At 43.1% G+C, this 20,749-nt stretch overlaps 1 protein-coding gene across 1 annotated transcript in view; it reads left to right on the forward strand.

Annotated features, from left to right (window-relative positions):
* Positions 1–20,749, forward strand: part of TAFA1 (TAFA chemokine like family member 1) — a 408,995-nt gene that overhangs the window by 33,067 nt on the left and 355,179 nt on the right. The window lies entirely within an intron of this gene.

Here is a 20,749-nt window from a genome sequence, read left to right on the forward strand (position 1 = left end):
CATTTCAAGAAAGATGTGGAGAAATTGGAGAAGGTCGAGAGAAGAGATCAAAAATGGTTAAAGGTCTAAAAAACAGAACCTTTGAGAAAAGACTGAATGAATTGGGCTTGTTTAGTTTAAAAAAGAGAAGACTGAGAGGGGACATGATAGTGGTTTTGGAGTATCTAAAAGGGTGTTACAAAGAGGAGGGAGAAAAATTGTTCTCCTTGATCTCTGATGATAGGACAAGAAGCAATGAGCTTAAATTGCAGCAAGGGAGGTTTAGGTTGGACATTAGGAAAAACTTTCCTAACTGTAAGGGTGGTTAATTACTGGAATATATTGCCTAAGGCGGTTGTGGAATCTCCATCACTGGAGATATTTAAGAGCAGGTTGGATAGACATCTATCAGGGATGATCTAGATGGTGCTTGGTCCTGCCGTGAGGGCAGGGGACTGGACTTGATGACTTTGAGGTCCCTTCCAATTCTAGCGTTCTAGTAGCAAATAAATGAAATAAATGATTCTAGTAGCAAATAAAAGGATACAGCCACAGATACTTTTGGGAAAGGGATTGCCTGAATACCATCACATATTGCAAATTGAATGCACAGAAAATGCTTTGTACAAGAAGAGTTTGACACTGATGTTTGCAGTTCACCAGATCAACTCTGTTGAGAGTTTAAGTCAGTAGCTGTGGCTTTTCCTGAACTTATTTAATCAAGCAGAAAACTTTGTTATATGATAGCAAAACACGTCCGATGCAGCCACTATCATTTCAGTAGGTGATCATATTGAGCGACAAACAGGGACGCTAAATCTCTTGCAATAATAGGATTCCTTCTGAAATGGACACTTCAGCTTCACAGCCAGGCCTTTCCTGGGTGAGGAAATAGACCAAGATTTTTAAATAATTTGGGGTATGTCTACACTAGCCCCCTAATTCGAACTAGGGAGGCTAATGTAGGCGTTCAAAGTTGCAAATCAAGCCCAGAATTTAAATATCCAGCGCTTGATTTGCATCTTCCCGGCCAGTCACCATTTTTGAAATTTACAAGTTCGGACTAACTGCCCACGTCTACACGCGGCAGGGACCCGGTAGTTTGAATTAGGTCCTGCAAGGAGGTTTAACAGGTAGTCCAAACTAAATAAAGCCCTAGTTCGGCCTACCTGTTAAACCTCCTTGCAGGTCCTAATTCAAACTACCAGGTCCCTGCCGTGTGTAGACGTGGGCAGTTAGTCCGAAATTGTAAATTTCAAAAATGGTGACCGGCCGGGAAGATGCAAATCAAGCGCTGGATATTTAAATCCCGGGCTTGATTTGCAACTTTGAACGGCTACATTAGCCTCCCTAGTTCGAATTAGGGGGCTAGTGTAGACATACCCTTGGAGAAGTCTCCATTTCAGGGTGCCCAGCCTGAGGTGACATACAGAGGCCAGGGTGTTCAGAGGGTGAATATTCTGCCTAGTCTGAAAATCAGGCCTGTTTTAGGCACTCAGAAACTGAGGCACCCTGCAATCATTAGACAGATTTGGGAATTTAGTCTGCAGCCCTGACAAAGGATTCCTGAAACCTGCAATGAAAACTAAAGCCTCTTTCAAACTCCTAATCTACTGTATACCTTCAGGGGGTAGCTGAGTTAGTCTGTACAGGATAAACTTAAACAACAACAAATGGTCTGGTAGCATTTTATAGACTAACAAAACATGTAGATGGTATCATGAGCTTTCATGGGCGCAGCCCACTTTTTCAGATGACCGGAGTTTTAGAGTTTGTCTGTCTGTTTGTTCAAGAACTCTTCCTACATAGTAGGATCACCAAATTCAGGCTGCAGCTTCCTCTTACCATAACTTACAGCGGAGTAAAGCTTTGGTTGGGCCAGAATGTGGGATCTGCCTGGAATGGGATTGCTTCTCCTAAAGACATCCAGAAAAGAGACAGAATCTCCAGGCAGGTAAAAGGGGCTGAGTGGAGGTGCATCCTCATCCCTCTGGGACTGCTCCAGCCCTGAGCTTCCCACTCTCCAGCTCTCTTTAGAGAGGGCATGGGGGGGAGGTAACCCCCCCTCCAGATTTTTATGTGGACATTTCTGTCTGTTCCCCTTTGTCACTGTCAGGGAGTGAGGGGAAAGTGCACACACTTAATTGAGTTAAGGACCCAAAAGGACCCAAGCAATGCCAGGTAAATGTGCTAGTACAACATAAACAGCTCACTTGCTGCAAGCACAAGTTTACTGGCTTGGAATAAACTAGACCCCCTAAGTGGAGCATGGTCACAAACAACTCCAGCTTGTATAAAGACATAACACGCTAACACCGTCCAAGGGAAAATGGAGGATGGCCAGCAATGTGGTGGCTTTAGCTGCAGGTTAAAGCATGCCAAGAAGCAAAACTAGTGCTATGCCAAGAAGGACAACCAAACGGATAAATGCGTTCAATTCCTCCTCCAAACCATCATTTAGGGTGTGTCTCCGTAGCATCCTTAGCTCAAAATAAGCTACGCAATTTGTGCTACACAAGTTGCATAGCTTCACGATGAGTGTATTTCAAAATTGCTTGTTCTGTAATTTGGCACTGTCCACACAGTGCCAAATTTTGAAATAACTCGTTATTCCGAAATTCCCCTTAACCTTGTGGAATGACGGTTCCCAGGACATAGGAATAAGCCGCCCATTATTTTGAAATCAATTTCAAAATAACAACTGCTTCAATAAACGCGGAATAGCTATTTTGGGGTACTGCTGGTATCTCAAAATAGCTTTGCAGTGCAGACATACCCTATATAGAAAAAGCAAGTGCAGGTAAAGTTTTAATTCATCAGTGAGTGGGAAGAAGTGGGCAGTTCCTACCCCTGCCTGTGACCATTTAATTACTGCCAGGGAAGGATGTGCCCTGAGGCCCAGGGATCAGGTTTCCAAACTTAAATTCAGGTAAGAAGAGTCTTCTGATTGTTCTGTGTCCTGTTGCCTGCCTGGTGGAAATTTGGATGATGTTTCCTTCTCCTGGGAGCCCCTCTCCCTGTGGTGACAGATACGCTCCCACATGCCAGGAACCAATCTGACCTTTTGTATTCATCCAGATGAGACACCACAGCAAAATTCAGAGTATGAGAAACACCCCCTTCACCGTGACTCAGAAACTGAGAATCTTCCAATGCACTGCTGTGATCTGTAGCTGCTAAGTCTTGCACCACCCTAACCGGGAGAGGCTTTTCTGTCAGCGGAAATCGAAGGGGGTGTAAAACACTATTAGTTTGGGCTTTTCAGTGGCATTTCATCATTTCAAACAGAAAATGTAAGCTCATTTCCTAGCTGACACCTAGCTGATTATTTATATTTCTTAGAAAACATCTAAAAATGTCTAAATCTTTTTAACAATATAAATGACTTTCCCCCTATTTTCACATCTTTCTTTATGAATCGTGACAAACTGAGATTAAGCAACGAACAGCCCCTGAAATCTGTCATTTTTTTTGCTGTGATTTACAGAAGACCATATCCATAAATTATAGAGGCCGCTACCAGATACGGTGAATAAAAAGCTGCTTATTTTTTGCAGTATAGGGTGTTTTTTTTTTAAAGCAGCCCCTGAATTGAATACACTTATGGTAATGAAGCTAAAATATTAAAGTGCCGTTTTCCATCACACTGAATAAACCACAGCACCCTCCCATAAATGTTTGTAATTTATTTTTGACATTGCTTCTTCTCCCCCCCCCCCATGTTTTGTCATAAATCATATGAATCTTCAGGATTCCGTCTGTCTACATAGCAATCTGCTTCTATCACAACTGCACTGTAGTGCGTGTGTGTATTCATATCTTATAGCAACAACTTTTTAATGAACATATTCAGGATTTTATATCATTGCTCCAATTTCATAAATATTTCACCAACTTGAGAACCAGGTGCATTTTTATTTAATGGATATATAATTCTCAGTCGTGTTTCTCAGCTTGCTCTAGAAGGGTATGTCTACACAGCAAAATTATTTTGGAATAACGGTCGTTATTCCAAAATAACTATGTGAGTGTCTACACAGCAATTCCATTATTTTGAAATAATTTCAAAATAACGGATGGCTTATTCCAACTTCTGTAAACCTCATTCTATAAAGAATAATGCCTATTCCGAAATAGCTATTTCAAAATAAGGCATGTGTAGACACTCCACTTGTGCTATTTTGAAATAGCCCCTCACCACGGCCATTCTAAGTTATTCTTCCTGGGGCTCTAAACCAAGATAGCACGTCTACATTAGGGAAGCCTGCCTAGGACTAATTTTGAGCTTCCCTGCAGTGTAGACGTGCTATTTCAAAATAAGCTATTTCAGAATAACTATTCCAGAATAGTTTATTCCGAAATAACTGCAGTGTAGACATAGCCTTTTAAAGAGACTCTTTTGTTCTTGAAGCTGAGTGGGTGCTGGGAACCTTTGAAAGTTGCTCTGACAGATACGTGTTTTGCTCTGCTCTCATAATGATCAGATTCCTGGGCAGACTACTTCCGGAACTCCTTGGGGAAGGTTGCAGGAATGAGGGGTTGGAGGCGAATGGGGCGGGGTTGAACAGGAGAGATTCTGGCTGATAAACCATCATAACCGAAACTTGTTTGGTGTGTATCATAAATGTTTTTATACAACACACATACACACTCACACACACACGCATTTTTAATTTGAATGAACTACAAATGTATTGGGAGGGAGGGGTGTGTGTATCACATGTTTTTATACATACAACCCAGACACATTTTTAATTTGAATGGGACTTGCCAATGTACTGGGAGGGGGGTGTGTGTGTGTGCACCTCCATATGTTAGTTTTAGGTTCATATTCTGCCCTTGGTTTCTTTATCTAATCTAGCCCTGGGTTCTTTCCTTATTTCTCATCTTTGCAAATGTTCTATATACTGCAATGTTAAAAGGCAAGCTGGGGTTAGTTTAACTCATTGCCAGGAAGTAGAAAATATTCCATGCCAAATGACCAACTCTCAGTGTTACTGAAAACATCACAAGCTTTATTGGGATCTATGGAGTCCTGCTGGGTCTTGATGGACACAGAAATGTCACAAGTTGTGCTTCAGCTAAGTGTGTTAACCCTTGAGTTTGACAGTTTGGAAAGTAGTGCTTCCCCTTCTCTGTTTGGAAAATAGTGACACCTCCCTGCACTAGCATGCCATAGGCACTATGTTGTCTAGCTGCAGGTCTCCAAGTGCTGACATCTTGTGCCACAACAAATCTTACACAGAGCTTTTCTTCGTTTTGTCTCTCTTACCAGCAAAAGTTGGTACAATAAAAGATATTACCTCCATGGACATGTCTCTCTAAGTCTGTTTTTAGTGAAATGCATAGACACACAAAAATTGTTCAGCTGGTGAAACCGACAGGATTATAGGTAACATTCTGCCTTTTTCTTTTTACGAGAAACATTTTTCTCATCGGTCCTATGGTTTGGGTTGCAATTACTGAAAAGTTCTAAACAATGCATCAAGCTAAAGTGGAGCAAATAATGCCTATCTAAAATATGACAGAGCTTGCAGTGTGCTGGTTTCTCTTGAAAATACTTAACATGAATACATATGAAATCCAAGCTGTAAACAAAATTCATGCTTAGCTTGCTAAGTGTATTGGTTGTATGTGTGTGTGTATGTATGTGAGAGAGACAAACCCAGACACGATGAGTCAAGTTGTTTGTTGATTTACAATCCCTGCAATCCTATGGACTTCATTCCTTAGGGATGGAGAAGTTGTAAGTCTGCCCAGAATTTGGCTTTTGAACTTTTACCTAGTTGCATTTGTAGGCAAGAATCAGAAGTTGCAAATCTATAAAAAAGTGAATATTCTGTGAGCCTTTGATAAAGGGCTGTATAATCAATTTTAGTTCTCTGTTGTGACAGACTGAATTTTTGGGGTTTACAGCCATTTCCCAAGTCTCAGGGGGACAGTGGTAAATACCCTGTCCTGTGGGAGGTTCAGGTCCAAATGCAAAAGAGTTTTACATGCTGAACAAGTGAAGAGTAGTTTAATTGGAGAGGTGAACATGTGACTTTTAAAGGAGAGGACCTGGCATGACACGCACAGCACCTACTGCCGGCTATTGTGCAGAGCAGCATTTGTGTTGACTTTCAAAACAGAAGTGAACTGCTGACATCAGCAGCAAATGGGACTGTGAGACAGTCTGATGGGGTGCTTTTTCAATAGCATTTCCAAGCATTTTGGTTTCTTCAGACTCGTGATAGCAGTGATAGATGAATTAATCAGGAGTTTCAGCAGATAATAGTCTATATCCCGAAAATATCACACACCAGGTAAATTTGTAAAAGAGACTTATCCATGGAGACATAACTGCCTTGAGGATTTTTTAAAAAACACTTTTTTTCTTTTCTTTTCTTTTACTTGTCTGTATCATTAAATCACTATAGACAGGGAACTCTATATCTGACCTGCCTGATTCATGTTACCCTTCCGCTGCGGAAACATGTAGGCAACACAAAATCTATCCTCATTAGTAATCCGGGTTGTGGCCCCTTTCTAAGTCACAGTCATAATTATAAGTAAGGAAGGTATGTTGTGACATAAGAGGAAGGATGAATTTGATGTAATTTTCTTTCTTTCTTTCTTTCTTTCTTTCTTTCTTTCTTTCTTTCTTTCTTTCTTTCTTTCTTTCTTTCTTTCTTTCTTTCTTTCTTTCTTTCTTTCTTTCTTTCTTTCTTGGAAAATTTAATGTTTGTAATAGGAGAATGAGGTAGGCTGCATTTTGTTTGTTTGTTTTTAAATGGCAGCTCTGTGAAAGTGCTTGGTGCTTTGGGACCTTAGAAAATGTCCCCAAGTAAATGGATTAATAGGCAGTCAGCAGGTAAGGTGATCAGAATGCATAGTAAATTTATTTATGACACCACCCTGAAATGCATTGCATAGAAATCACTTCCAGAAATGACACATTACATACGTTTGTATGCAATATCTCTCTAGCCGTAAGTGTGCATTTTTGATGCTATTATTCAAATAGGCTCAAATCTTTGTGAGTTTATATAGGACTTGCCAATGATTGTGAAACTTTAAGGACTGTTTTCATGGCATTGAAATAGTTACAAAGTGTGATCACTTATCTTTGTTTTTGTTACAACAGTAACTTTATGTTGTTTTGTCACCTTCCTCAAATCGAGGGCAATTCTTTCGCTCTTGGGTTAAAGAAACAACACAAATAGGTTTTTTTGGTCTGTCGATGCCCAGGAATGTCATCAAGACAGTATTACAAAAAAATATATAATGAGCTCAGAGGTACAAGTAACCAGAGGTACAAAATCACAGATTTACCATAACAAAGAATCCTTTTTACAAGGCTATAGGTCCAGAACTCATGTCCATTTAAGTCAGGGCTACTCAACTTTGGAAGCCCCAGGGGTCACAATGCTACTCACAGCACATGCTGAGGGCTGCAACTTAAGTGTGGTTGCATATACATGCACAAATATATGCAAATATATGCAAATAGCTTCTTTCACACTGACAGGCATAAATACAAATATCCTGGTGCTCCTGACACCTCCTCCCTGTGGGCTAGAAATGCCAACACCCTGTACCCATCCGTTCCAGCCAGGCCATCCACTTGAGTCTTTAGTGCTCACCCCGCCTGGGAGACGGCTTACCATTGTGGAACGTGTTCCCAGTGGAGGCCATGTTCAAAGAATCCCACCCACAGGCCGCGTGTTGGGCCCCATGTAAATCCAAACTGCTCTGCGGGCCACAAACAAATGGGCCACATGTTGAGTAGCCCTGATTTAATTCAATGAAAACAGGTGCAATTCCAAGAACCTTCTCTTTCTGTCTCTTTCCCTCTTTCTACTGCCAATTTCCCTAAGGTTTGCATAGCCTCCCCATCACCGTTAAGCTTTCCAGGCCATGTGAAAAAACTTCCAGCCCTGTCCTTTTACCAAGGTCAATGTGTCTTTCCTTGCACAAGCAACTGGAGGGCCTCTAATTCTATTTTGCTTGTGTCGTCAGTATATAAGGTTTGGGGCTAGGTAGGGCAGCCTTCCCTCATGTTGATGAGCATGTATTCAGACGTGTAGTCATAGAATCATAGAATACAAGAACTGGAAGGGACCTCAAGAGGTCATCAAGTCCAGTCCCCTGCCCTCACGATCACCATCTTGATCATCTCTGATACATGTCTGTCTAACCTGCTCTTAAGTACCTCCAGTGATTGAGACTCCACAGCCTCCCTCAGCTTATAGCTTCATTGGCAGTACTCACAGGGAGGGGGTGGGAGGAGAACTGTTCACCAACATAGGGAAGGGGTGCGCAACCTAATGCTCAGTTTGTATTCTGAAACGGGTAGGGACTAGGCTCCACTAGCCCAAGGTAACGGCAAGATTGCAAAGAGATCAGGAATTCATAGGGAGATAAAACAAAGGAGATAACAGAGGCAAGGATCATAGGCCTCCGAGCCAGAAATAATGCAGGTCAGGGACTCCAGTGTAGATTCATTGTAGCTGGGCAGGATGAGGAACAAGAATGGCATGTAGAGAAGAAGATAATGAGTCTGAAAGAATTACAGACTGTGCTACTCATTGGGGACTCTCTGCTATTACTTAAGTGATGCTTCCGGGAAGGAATCACATCTGTTGCTGGCTTGAGTGCAACTCAGTGGAAACGGCTGTAAAAAATTTGCCCCAGATAGAAGAGATGTTAATACCTGTGGGGGAAGTGTTGCATTGTTCTGGGGGATATGCTGTGTGGGATGGACTCACTATGGTTAATTCGGTTAGGCTAAGCTAATCTCAGCTGTTCACTGTTCATGATGAAGAAGTGAATTAGTCTGCTTCTAGTGCAATGCACGATCCTGTTTGAAATGATTGTTCAACTTTTGTCTGCTGAACAGCTGATTGCTTTAGTTAGAATCCCTTTATTGCCCAGGCTCCTCTAATTAATTTACTTATCTCCGGGTCTTTTTTAAAAATTTGGTAATTGGGGTATGTAGCTGGTTGGATACTCATACTTCCCTGGAGTCTGAAGTCATTTATGTACAACTGATCTGAGTGTACAATCAGCGAAATTAATACTAATTAACATTTCAGAGGCTCTCCTGAATTGTTCATTTTTTGAAATGAGTTTCTTGAAAAAAATAATAGAATTGAGGTCATACAATATCATATTCATTTTTTGTTATCTGATTAGTAAAACCTGCTAACTAGAATTTCTTCTTTCTGAAACACATTTGGTTCTGTTAATTTGCCTTTATCTCTGTACCTAATGGACTCTCATCTCCTGTACTAAATCCACCTGCAGCCAAAAACTTTTCTTAGCAGTTCATTCTCATTGATATGCCAGTGATACTTCAGTGTTGAGTGGGGGGGCGAGAAGGGGGGGAAGAGAGGGGAGAACAGCATAATATGAAAAATTTAAATAAAAGGAAAGAGCTTCCTTTCCAAATTGCTTTACTCCAGAAGTGTAGAGGTGAAAGCCTGGTCCCATTGAAGATGATGGGAATTTTGCTGTTGACTTGAGTGGATCTAGGATTTCACCCATGATATTGTCTTCCTCATTAAAAGGACTCTGTGAAACTGATTAGCACCAAAGCTCTGCTGTCTTACAACTGTTATCTGAGAAAGGGCATACTTTGGTTTCTAAATATATTTGTGATGGGGGGCTTCAAGAACAGCAGCAGCCACAGACCCGGATCTGCTGATGGGGGTGGGGGGAAGGGGCAGTTTCCCTGGGGCCTAGTAATTCAAAAGGGCCCACCTGCAGCCACCTCTGGTGTTACTGTGGCAGCAGCCGGAGCCTCCGGCCCTTTAAATCGCCGCTGGAGTGACGCACTCTGCACTCCGGGTGGCTCTGAGGGCTGCGGGGGAGGGGGACCATGTGGAGGGCTGGCTGCCCCCGGCCCCTCCTTCTTAGTGAGGCTCCACTTCTTCCAGGCGCACAGAGCTGCCGCCCCTCCCCCCAACACACTTTGCTCAGGGGCAAGCGAAGTTTGTCAGCTCCCCTGCACAAATCTTTTTGAATATGTGAATTGTATCTGAAATAATTGGGTCTCTTTCCAGATAATGAACCAGTCCCAGATAGTCACATCAGGGTGTGAGGGCCAAGGTCTCTAGACAAAAACAAGAACCTTTGCTGAGTTCCTTGGAGAAGGGGAATTTGCATTCATGGTTTTCCTCCTCTCTCACACCAACTCTCCTTATCGTGCGACTAGACGGGCCCAAACCTGGGGCCAGGGATATTTTAATACCATCAGTGATGGAGTGCAGCCCCATCCCAAAGGAGAGCAACTGACCCCAAGCCCAGTAACGCATTAGCTGATGGAGCACGTAATTAAGACTCAGGAGATATGCATTCGATTCCCAGCCCTGCCACTGGCATGCTTTGTGACCCGGTCATGTCATTTTGCCTCAGTTTCCTCATTTGTACAATGAAAATAATGACCTTGGTCTCCTTTGGAGAATGCTTTCAGAGCTCTTGATGAAAAATGCTATGAAAAGGCAAGGTGTTCTTATCCTTGTAGTACAGGCAAATTCGTAGTAGGAATGGTCAGTATTCTCCGTTCCATGTGGAACAGAAGTGTGTGGAGGCGGGACAGGGTGAGGGGAATAATTTCCTACCTAGTTGAGGAGCAGTGGTTTGCTCCACCTCTCTGCTTGCTACTGAAGAAAGTTTCCCTAGAGGAAATGTAAAGCTCCCTTCTCTCCTTAGCATCTCTGTTCCTCTGGGAAGCAAATATTTAACTCATCGGACTCAACTCTGTTTTGTTGCTGTTGTCCATAGAGACCCAGTGGTTTGGGCTGCATGGACCCTGTTTTAGGAATCTGTTTGCTGGATGACAGGCATAAAAGAGCCCATTCCCCACACTAAATAAGGATATAGGCTTATTTAGACCATGTGATGCTTTGAAAGAGAGAGGTCATATCAGACTGAGCCCCAGTTACACTGGTCACCATCTAACAACCAACACCACAGAGCAAAGAAGAGACAAAATAAATGAGAGCCTCTACCACTCGGTGTGAGAGAGATCAAGATAAAAAATCCAGGATTGCAGCATCTCCAAAGGCTCTTGGCGATGTTATCAACCCAGATCTGAGAAGCTGAAAAGCAGATTTGGGGTCCAGAATTGTGGTCTCTGTAGTAGAGTTCCTGCTGTAGGGTAAGGATCTGGAGAACCTGTGCAGAGGTTGTGATAGATTAGCTTTATTCTCCTGTTAGATAAGGTAGGTGGCTCTGGGTCTAATTCTCCTTTGCCCCGTGCTTGGTCCAATCATTGACGTCAATGACAAGCAATTGCAAACTGCTATCGTGCTGAGTTAGTAGCAGTTGGCAATCACTCTGTCACCACTTTTGCAGGATAATGGAGAATCGGACTTTCTGTGTTCTAGGACTATGAAGTTTCAATGCCGAGTCCCATCATGGATTAGAAATGGATAAAGAGACAGAAGACAGAGAAGGAATAAATAATTAATTGTCATCCCTGCAAAAGGGTCACCGTAATTGCTCTGTTGCCTGCACAAGCAGTGCTGAATCCCTTCATTAATTAACTGGAATGTGACAAGATTGGCAGGTGGTACAAAATTATTGTGGTTAACCAAGGAAAGAGAAACCTTTGAGGTACTTCTGACAGACATAACAAAGTTTATGAATGGGCATTGTAGTGGCAGATTACATTGTTGGAGTGTATAAAGGAAAGGGTAAAAAATATCACTGAACATATTGGTGGTATGTCCAGTCCTGGAATACGGTGTTCAGTTTCAGACACAAAATATCATTAAAGCCAAGAGACTCATAGAATCACAGAACACTAGAACTGGAAGAGACCTTGAGAGATCATCCAGTCCAGTCCTCTGCTCTCATGGCAGGGCACTGACTCTAGACCATCCCTGAGAGATGTCAATCCAACCTGTTCTTAAATATCTCCAGTGATTCCACAACCTACCTGCAATTTATTCCAGTGTTTAACCTGATAGTTGGGACGCTTTTCCTAAAGTCCAACCTAAACCTCCCTTGCTGCCATTGCCATTGCTTCTTGTCCTATCCTCAGAGGCCAAGGAGAACAATTTTCCTCCCTCCTCTTTGTACCACTCTTTTAGGTACTTGAATAATAGGCTTAGAAATAGGTTAGACTTTTGTGACTGAGAACATCCACGTGTTCAGATAAATGTGTAACGATATGAACCACTGTGTTTCAAGGTACATGTGGTCCACTGATTCCCTCATGGATCTGCTTCTCTGCTCCAGACCTGTGCTTTTCTGTCCAAACTTAACATCTTGGCTCCATCTACAGAGCTGAACTCTTCTCCAGGGAGCTGTGGGGCATAGGACTGGGCCAGGAATGAAGATTTTGGGGTGCATCAGGCAGGTTGGCCCAGAGCTGAGGGTCAGAGAGGAGGACTTCCTCTTGTTCTCTCCTCACCAGCCCCACTGAGCTCTGGGGAGGGTCCCCTTTCTCCTCCCTCTCAGCACGATACTCACCCAAGACCCGTCCCTAGGCTGCTGCTTAAGGTCCAGCCAAAATAAGCCCCCTCTCTAGGGGTCAACTTGCAGTCACCTGCTGCAGGGTCAGAGGAACTGCCATGTGCCTTCTCCTTCAACAGGGACAGCAGCCTGTCCCCAGAACAACTCCGTGCCGTGGCCAGTGAGGAGTGCTGTGTGGAGCTGCAGGGAGCAGCTGTCCACTGCCCAGGGAAGGCAGGGACAAGTTGGAGGAGGTGCACAGGGCAGCAGGCGGGACCAGAAGTCCCTCTAGGGGAGGCATGCAGGGGTGGTAGGTGGTAGTTGGAGTCAGAGGAGAGACCTGTCCCCAGAATTGTCAGAGCTGGGCCTTGGGCCTGGAATATTGCCAGAGCCCACATCATGGACCCATACAACTCACTTTCCCTGATTTTTAAGCTCTCTTCACACGGGGTCTTTCCATACTTCTCATCTCTGTTACTCTTGTTACTTCTCCTGTATCCTTTTCAGTTGGGTGCCCAAACTTTTCCCTCATTTTGCTTCTTCCCACCTATGTCCCTGAAATAATGAAACCCTTTCCAAAATGGGCGTTTTTCTAGCTACTGAATTAAATCTCTTCGTGGCTGAACTGTTCTCTTTCTGACTTGGCTTGGTTTTACTTGTGAAATATCTTGGCTAAGATGTGTCTTTCCACGGTCGACCATTACAGCTCCAAATAGAACAGCATCTGTTGGGTTTATCAGCTCTTTTATACAGTTTAATTAGATTTTCTCCTTTTTGTCGTCCTCTTCTTTTAAAGCTGGAAAAAAAAATAAGTTGAAACTTAATTAAAACAATAACAATTTGTCTTGGACTTGAAAATGAGGCAGTGGGTCTGATCTGGATATCCTCCTTATAGGTCTGATGCTCTTTTCCCCTCTACACTCATATGAAAAAAGTAGAGTCGCTTTAGCAGATCCTGTGTGGAGAGATGCAAAAGTATGGGAATGTGCAAGTGTCAAAATGAATTTAATTGTCATCCTACGGCAGTAAGCCATGCTAGCTGCTACACAGTATTAAAGAGCTTCTCTAAATGAAGTACCCATCCAGAGGCAGCAGCTCTGGTATCTCCTTGGGCTCGTCTACATTGGCCCCTTTTCCGGAAGGGGCATGTTAATTTCAGCCATCGTAGTAGGGAAATGCGCGGGGGATTTAAATATCCCCCGCGGCATTTAAATAAAAATGTCCGCCGCTTTTTTCCGGCTTTTAGAAAAGCCGGAAAAGAGCGTCTACACTGGCCCCGATCCTCCGGAAAAAGCGCCCTTTTCCGGAGGATCTTATTCCTACTTCGAAGTATAGGAATAAGATCCTCTGGAAAAGGGCGCTTTTTCCGGAGGATCGGGGCCAGTGTAGACGCTCTTTTCCGGCTTTTCTAAAAGCCGGAAAAAAGCGGCAGACATTTTTATTTAAATGCCGCGGGGGATATTTAAATCCCCCGCGCATTTCCCTACTACGATGGCTGAAATTAACATGCCCCTTCCGGAAAAGGGGCCAGTGTAGACGTAGCCATACTGTATATGTCAGAGGTGGCCAAACTTACTGGCCCTCAGAGCTGCATATGACAATCTTAAGAAGTTTGAGAGCTGGGGTGCACTTTCCAGGAGCCAGGGTTCGGAGCTTCAGCTGCACTTTTGCAAAAGCTCCAAGCCCTGACAATGCCCCAAGACTGCCCTCCCCATTGGACAGAAGGCCAAGATCCTGAACTCTGTGGTTGTGTTTAGACTGGCAAGTTTTTCCGCAAAAGCAGCTTGCCAGCTGTCTACACTGACTGCTTGAATTTCTGCAAGAACACTGACTTCCTACTGTCTGAAATCAGTGCTTGCAGAAATACTATGCTGCTCCCGTTTGTGCAAAAGGGCCAGTATAGACAGCTCAGATTTCTTTTGTGCAAAAAAGCCCTGATTGCGAAAATGGCGATCAGGTCTTTTTTGCAGAAAAGCGCGTCTAGATTGCAACTGACACTTTTCTGCAAAAAGTGCTTTTGCGGAAAAGCGTCCGTGCCAATCTAGATGATCTTTTCCACAAATGCTTTTAAAGGAAAACTTTTCCATTAAAAGCATTTGCAGAAAATCATGCCAGTCTAGACGTAGCCTATCTCTTCCCCAGTCTGGGGTGCGGAAGACGCAGCTTTTGAGCCACACTTTAATGTCAAAACGGTTCTGAAGTGAGAGCTTGCCCACCCCTGGCCTATAGCATGCCTGAACATTTGAGTAGTTGGTTTGCAAGCCGCAGCAAGTATTACTTTCAAGGCCCTGTGCAGGTTCACCTGCCCACTTTATACACAGACCTCACACCTTTGCTCCTGAACAGAGAAAGCAGCAAGAGGTTCTGGAGTTGGGGCCAATTTCTAGGCTGCACAAGTTCTGCACCACTTGTTCCCCAAATCCCTCTCTTCTGAGGGCACCATTCAGAGGCAGCTCCAGGAAGTGGAACAATGTTCAGGCCATTTGCCTGCCTCCTGCTGGTTTCATCCCCAGAAGACTACAGCATGGCCCTATTTCATCTTGTGATCAGTGAGTCTACATGAAATCCGAGAGGGATTTCACTCCAGCTTTTTTGTGGCATGTGCTCAGATGTTGTAGTAATGAGCATCAGTATAACACTCTGAGGGTATGTCTACACTACCCCGCTAGTTCGAACTAGGGTGGTAATGTAGGCATACCGCACTTGCAAATGAAGCCCGGGATTTGAATTTCCCAGGCTTCATTTGCATAAGCCGGGCGCCGCCATTTTTAAATCCCGGCTAGTTCGAACACGCGGCACGGAGTAGCTAGTTCGGATTAGGCTTCCTAATCCGAACTAGCTGTTCTCCTCATTCCACGAGCCGCGCGGCACGGGGTTCGAACTAGCCGGGATTTAAAAATGGCGGCGCCCGGTTTATGCAAATGAAGCCCGGGAAATTCAAATCCCGGGCTTCATTTGCAAGAGCGGTATGCCTACATTACCCTCCTAGTTCGAATTAGGAGGGTAGTGTAGACATACCCTGAGACATGCAGATGGGTTTGCTTTCATCAGAATAGCCAGACTAGGTCTAATGTGAATGAGGGGTGAAAGTTCTTTAATCCTCATATGGTACCTATATATAACAGAATCACCCTCTTCTCCCAGTCTCCTGCCATATGTAGCCAAACAGGCAAAGTCTCCACTCCCCACCCCCAGTGTGAATTTCTTGGCTTTGGTCAGTTCCAAACTCTATCATTATTTAAATAGAGATTCTGGTATTTATGAAAATATAGCAACTGTCAAACTTAAATAGAAAAATAGCTGTTGCAAATGCAAATTATTTCTAAAGTTCAACTGCTGCTAAATGAGATGCTGCGCTCCTATACTTAGAAATGCTTAACATAAATTATGACCTAATTAACATTTGCATGGTAATCTAGACTTCCTACAGCTTATTCTGCTAATTAACACATGACAAATGATCAAGCATTAATATTTCATTGAAACATAACTTGTCCAAGCAAGCTTATTAATGCCATAAAGAGGAGTCTAGTCCCTTTACATTTTTATATCTGAAAAGTGTTTTGTAATGGGTTGGACTATTATATAATTTTTATCACAAAAATTATTTAGTATTATAAAAATGAGTAAGGAAGAAAAGACTGCAGGCTTTGCTCACAACGTTTTCCCGGCGTCTAAAATAAATTAATAAATGTCAAGATGTGATCTTCTTGGCTAATTGGAATGTGGGCTTGTTGGCACTACTCTGAAACATCCCACTGGACTTCAAACAGTATACTCAAAACTCTTGGCACAAGTTGCACCAAATGAAAAAATCTGGGTTCTGTGTATTTCTTACTGCTATTTACTATTATTGTGGTAGCTCCAAAGTGCCGCTGTCATGGACTTTGTGCAGTTTTATTATTTTTCCCTTGTTTTATTCTGTGAATCTCCCTCCTGTGTCAACTACCTGATGCCTATTCTACCATCTTATTACCTACCTCTGCATGCTGCGTACAGGAGTTTAAGGCGCCTTATTAGTCTGGGTGAGCTTCCTGCATTGCTGATTAGTGGGGCTGCTGCTTCCCTTCCCACGCAGGTGGGCCATGTTCTGAAGCCATACCTCTTGTTCTTTCTTTGTCTGTTCTCCAAATGGTTTGGCTTCAGAACCAACAGGAGAGTTGGCTAAGTCTTGACTCCATCCCCTGCAAAACTGAGTTGGAGCGCAGGGCTGGGGTTGAAGAAGGAATTTTCTCCGGAGGAAAGTAATCTGTGCCAGGCTTCAGCTGTGGACCAAAGAGTGGCTGCTTTCAGGTAGGAAACCCTAATTTTAGCAAGGTTGAACTACTGGTGTCCTCCTTGTCCTTCTATGGTTAAGTGCAGGCGAGTGTCCGCTTCAAAATCCCAGGATGGAGGCTTTGAGAAAGAGTCAAGTTTATTTCAGTGTATTAAGCAGGTCCCCTTCTTGCTACTGCAGATTGTCTGTAGGCTCAGCGCCATTACAAAGTGAGCTCTGAGCGCGGAGGCCAACCTGCATGGTGGTCCCACATGGATTGGGAGATGAAGTCCATCTAGGCCGCAGAGCGGAGGCAGAACGGTTGTGGAAAGCCTCCCCTCACTTGGGTGAAGTAGGCAGATCAATGTCTGCAGTGACCCATCCCTGGCATGCGTTCCTCACTCCCATTGGGTGCTGGAGGATATACACGGATCATAGCATGTCGGAACAGCGGTACAAGGTTAATGCTGCTTTAAAGGCCAAAAGGGGCTATTGTGATCTGTCCTGACTTCCTATAGAAGGGCCACAGAGTTTCAGCATGGCCGCCTGCATCCTGTCCCACCTGCAGCAGAATTATCCCCAGATCAATGCCATGTTGGCAGTGAGTGGCAATGAAGGTAGGGAAGAATGGAGATGTGAGAACTTGCACTGTGCTGCATGTAGCACTGTCTACAGCCAACTTGAGCAGGGCGCTCGACCGGATGGACTTTCATAGTGAGAGGTGAATTCTCCGTTGACGTGAGGACTTTTTACCACCAGACGCCTCTAGCTCTATGGGATCGATAGTTTTGTGGGGAGGTATCAAGATTAGACTTTTAGGTCACTTGTTGCTTTAGGCAGGAGGGAATGTGAGAGCTGCATAGACCTCCAATTAAAAATACATTTTTGGAATGTCTCTAGAGGAAAAACAATCAGACATTGAAACACTGCACCAAATTCTCCCCCCTGTTGAGGTCAGCATAGTTGCAGTAGGTGAAACTGAAGGCTGCATTTATCCACTATCTCTGCAATTCACAGTCTATGAGACAGATAATAACTTTATTAACCCCCAATGTGTCCCTAGACTGCGGCTGGCTTAATTTTGTTTAATTTTTAGGGTTTTCTTTTTCAGTTTAAGAGCATACACATGTTGACCAGCACAAGAAGAATTTACTTTTTTTTTAATATCCTTATTTTAGAATCACAGGCAAAGGAGAAGGAAGCAGTGTGCTTATTTAAATAGACTTCAACTGAAATATCAGCTATAGATAATTAACAATTAAATAATCATTAACATGTAAATCCGGTAACAAAGAAAAGCAAGATTTAAATTAGCAGTAAATACATGCTCAGTGTAGTATGAAGAAGAATAAACGAGTTTTTTGAGTATCAGATTCAAGGTGATTAAATACAGGAAAACAAATCTCAAAAAAACAGGCCATTTGGCCATGTTTTATAAAAGTGAGTTTTTCTATGGGAGGAGCACTCAGCTATCAGAACTGAGTCAAGCAGTGATCAACAAAAAGAAATTTAAATGAGCAAACAGAAGAAGATCAATTTTTCTCCTTAGATTATCCTTGCCTACTTCAAGTTAAAGGAAAATTCATGCTTCATCTCACTATGAGTTTTCTGATTATCAGCCTCAGCTCTGGGGACACCAGCCACTCGTGTTCTTTCTGATTATACATTATCACTTCTCCTTTAAGAGTACAATCCTGCAGCCATTATCAATCAACACTCCTGTTGGCTTCAGAGGGAGTTTTGGCTGACCAAGGAATACAGAGTTTGACTCTTAAGGAATGAGGAGAAAATAATGCACATTACATCAGCCTTTGTCTCATTTTAGAGCCAAATTGATTTAGTATTTCCAAAATGTGAGCAAGCTCTTAATCTTTCATATAATCTACTATAACCCTTCCTGACATACACTTCCATGCCAACTTCCAAAGAGGAAGGAACACATCAGCCATGTTTTCAAGAACAAATGCCTAAATTTCCACATGCCCCTGTATGTAGCATAGTGCACAACAGAGACACCCGCATCTGAAAATGTGTCCTTATTGGTCAGCTAGTCTCTAATCTAGATGGTGGACTCAGAACAGTAGAGTCTTACGTGTGTAGTTCAGTGGTTTTCAAACGATGGGTCGTGACCAAATACTAGGACATGGAAATTCAGGCACTGGCTCTCATTGCCGTAGGGGGGGGTCACGTGACCAATGGGGGTTCTAAGGTAGCTACCTGCCTGCAGCAGGCATGGCTCCTAGGTGGGTGAGGGGAGAGAGCACAGAGGGCTCCATACACTGCTCCTGCCCTGAGCACTAGCTCTGCTCTCCCATTGGCTGAGAATCTGTTGCTGGCTGCTTCTGAGATGCAGCATGGTCTGTGGTGCCAGGAGAGGCAGGAATCCTGCCATGGCTTGACCACTGCACTGCTAACCAGGAGCCGCTCAAGTTAAGCCCCTCCTGCCCCAGCCCTGACCGGCCCCCACCCCAGAGCCCCCTTCTCCACCCCAAAGCTCCATCCCAGAGCCAACACTTTAGTCAAATTATGTTGGGTTGTGGGCATCAACGATTTTCTTCAACTGGGTCATGAGAAAAAAGTTTCAAAAACCACTGCTATAGTCTAATCTTAACTCTTAACCTACAGTCTTCTAAAGTTTGGAACTACCTGTAAATCTTGATCTTCTGTCTACTCAGAACAGCAAGGATGTTAGTTTTTGCAGACAGTTAGCTCATGGGTTGTGAAAATGTTTTAATTTCTTTTAACAATGCAACAGGTTCTAAATTCCCAAACTGTGTCAGTGTAACAGCGAATACACTGTTTGAATTGCCTTCAGCAATCATGAGCGTTCCTGACAGGATTTTCTCTCTCAACATATGCAGAATGCAAAGCAGGTCCAATGGGTTTCTAGGGTAGGAGAGAGGGAGAATGGAGACCAGGTTAAACTGTAATGACAATAATTAAATGATGCACCAGCCTGGCTAACAAATAATTCTCTTCAGTCCTGTTCTCCTTACTCAGTCAATCATTGCCTTCTCTGGACTATGCCAGAGTGAAGACAGATGGAGTCAAGAATTCAGGTTCTGACCTACTGTACAGTTTTAGTTCAGATAGCTGTTTTCCAGGTTCACTAGAACTATGGCTCTGAGCCTGTGGAAAGAACAACCATTAGCAGCGTTTTCTTTGTATAGAGATGGGGCAGCAGACTGAAATTAGTGATAATGATTTGCCAACAGTCTCATTTTTACATCTGGGTCTGGAAGACATTGTCTCCTAATGACCCTCTATTTTGTTTAATTAGGCTGTCATTGTTCTGTTTTTTTATAAGCTGGCTTTGATCCTCACCATTTCTAGAGAACTGAAGAGAAAGCCCTTCACAGAGTCAGCAGTTTGTGCTTATTTACTCTTCCCTGTTTTACATCAAATTCCCCCCAAAAAAGTTAGACCCTGATAATATCGTCATGAAGAAGTTTGACATTGTGTAACACATGATTGATGGCAGTATCATGCAAGTAACATGTCAAGTCATCCTGTCTCCTAAAACATGGTTGGAGGAGAAAGTTATGAGTGATACAAAGTATTGTGTCATGCACACCAACTACAGGTTGGCCTTTAAATATAACCACACCTCTCTATTCTGTATTAATTTTTTCAGATTCTGCAGCAAATGCTAAAGGGTTTTGTACCCATGATACTAAGGAAAATGCCATGTAGGCAAGATTTGTACTTTAATGCTTTCCTGACCTGATTAAGAAATTGATTAAGTTTAGTTCAGGGATCATGCAATTCTATCTTTGAGTCTATTGTAACCCTACTAAACCTAGAAACTGCAGCTGTTTCAGCAGAGCTTGAATGAATTTCTTCGCATCAATTTGAATCCTGAGGTCTTTAAAAGGTGGATTTTTAGAGGTTTTTTTAAATTCTTGCCTAAGAAGGACTAGCAACCATAGAAAGATACTGTCTAGGCAGATTAACATGCTGACCTCTAGAGTGGTTACAGCTGGAAAAAGCAGGGCAGTGGTGTTTTTTATATTAAAGATCATGATATTTCATAACTAAAATTCCTCATTCAACCACATCTGTGGAATTACT

The sequence above is a fragment of the Pelodiscus sinensis genome, chromosome 11 (genome assembly GCF_049634645.1).
Source record: "Pelodiscus sinensis isolate JC-2024 chromosome 11, ASM4963464v1, whole genome shotgun sequence".
NCBI lineage: Eukaryota > Metazoa > Chordata > Testudines > Trionychidae > Pelodiscus > Pelodiscus sinensis.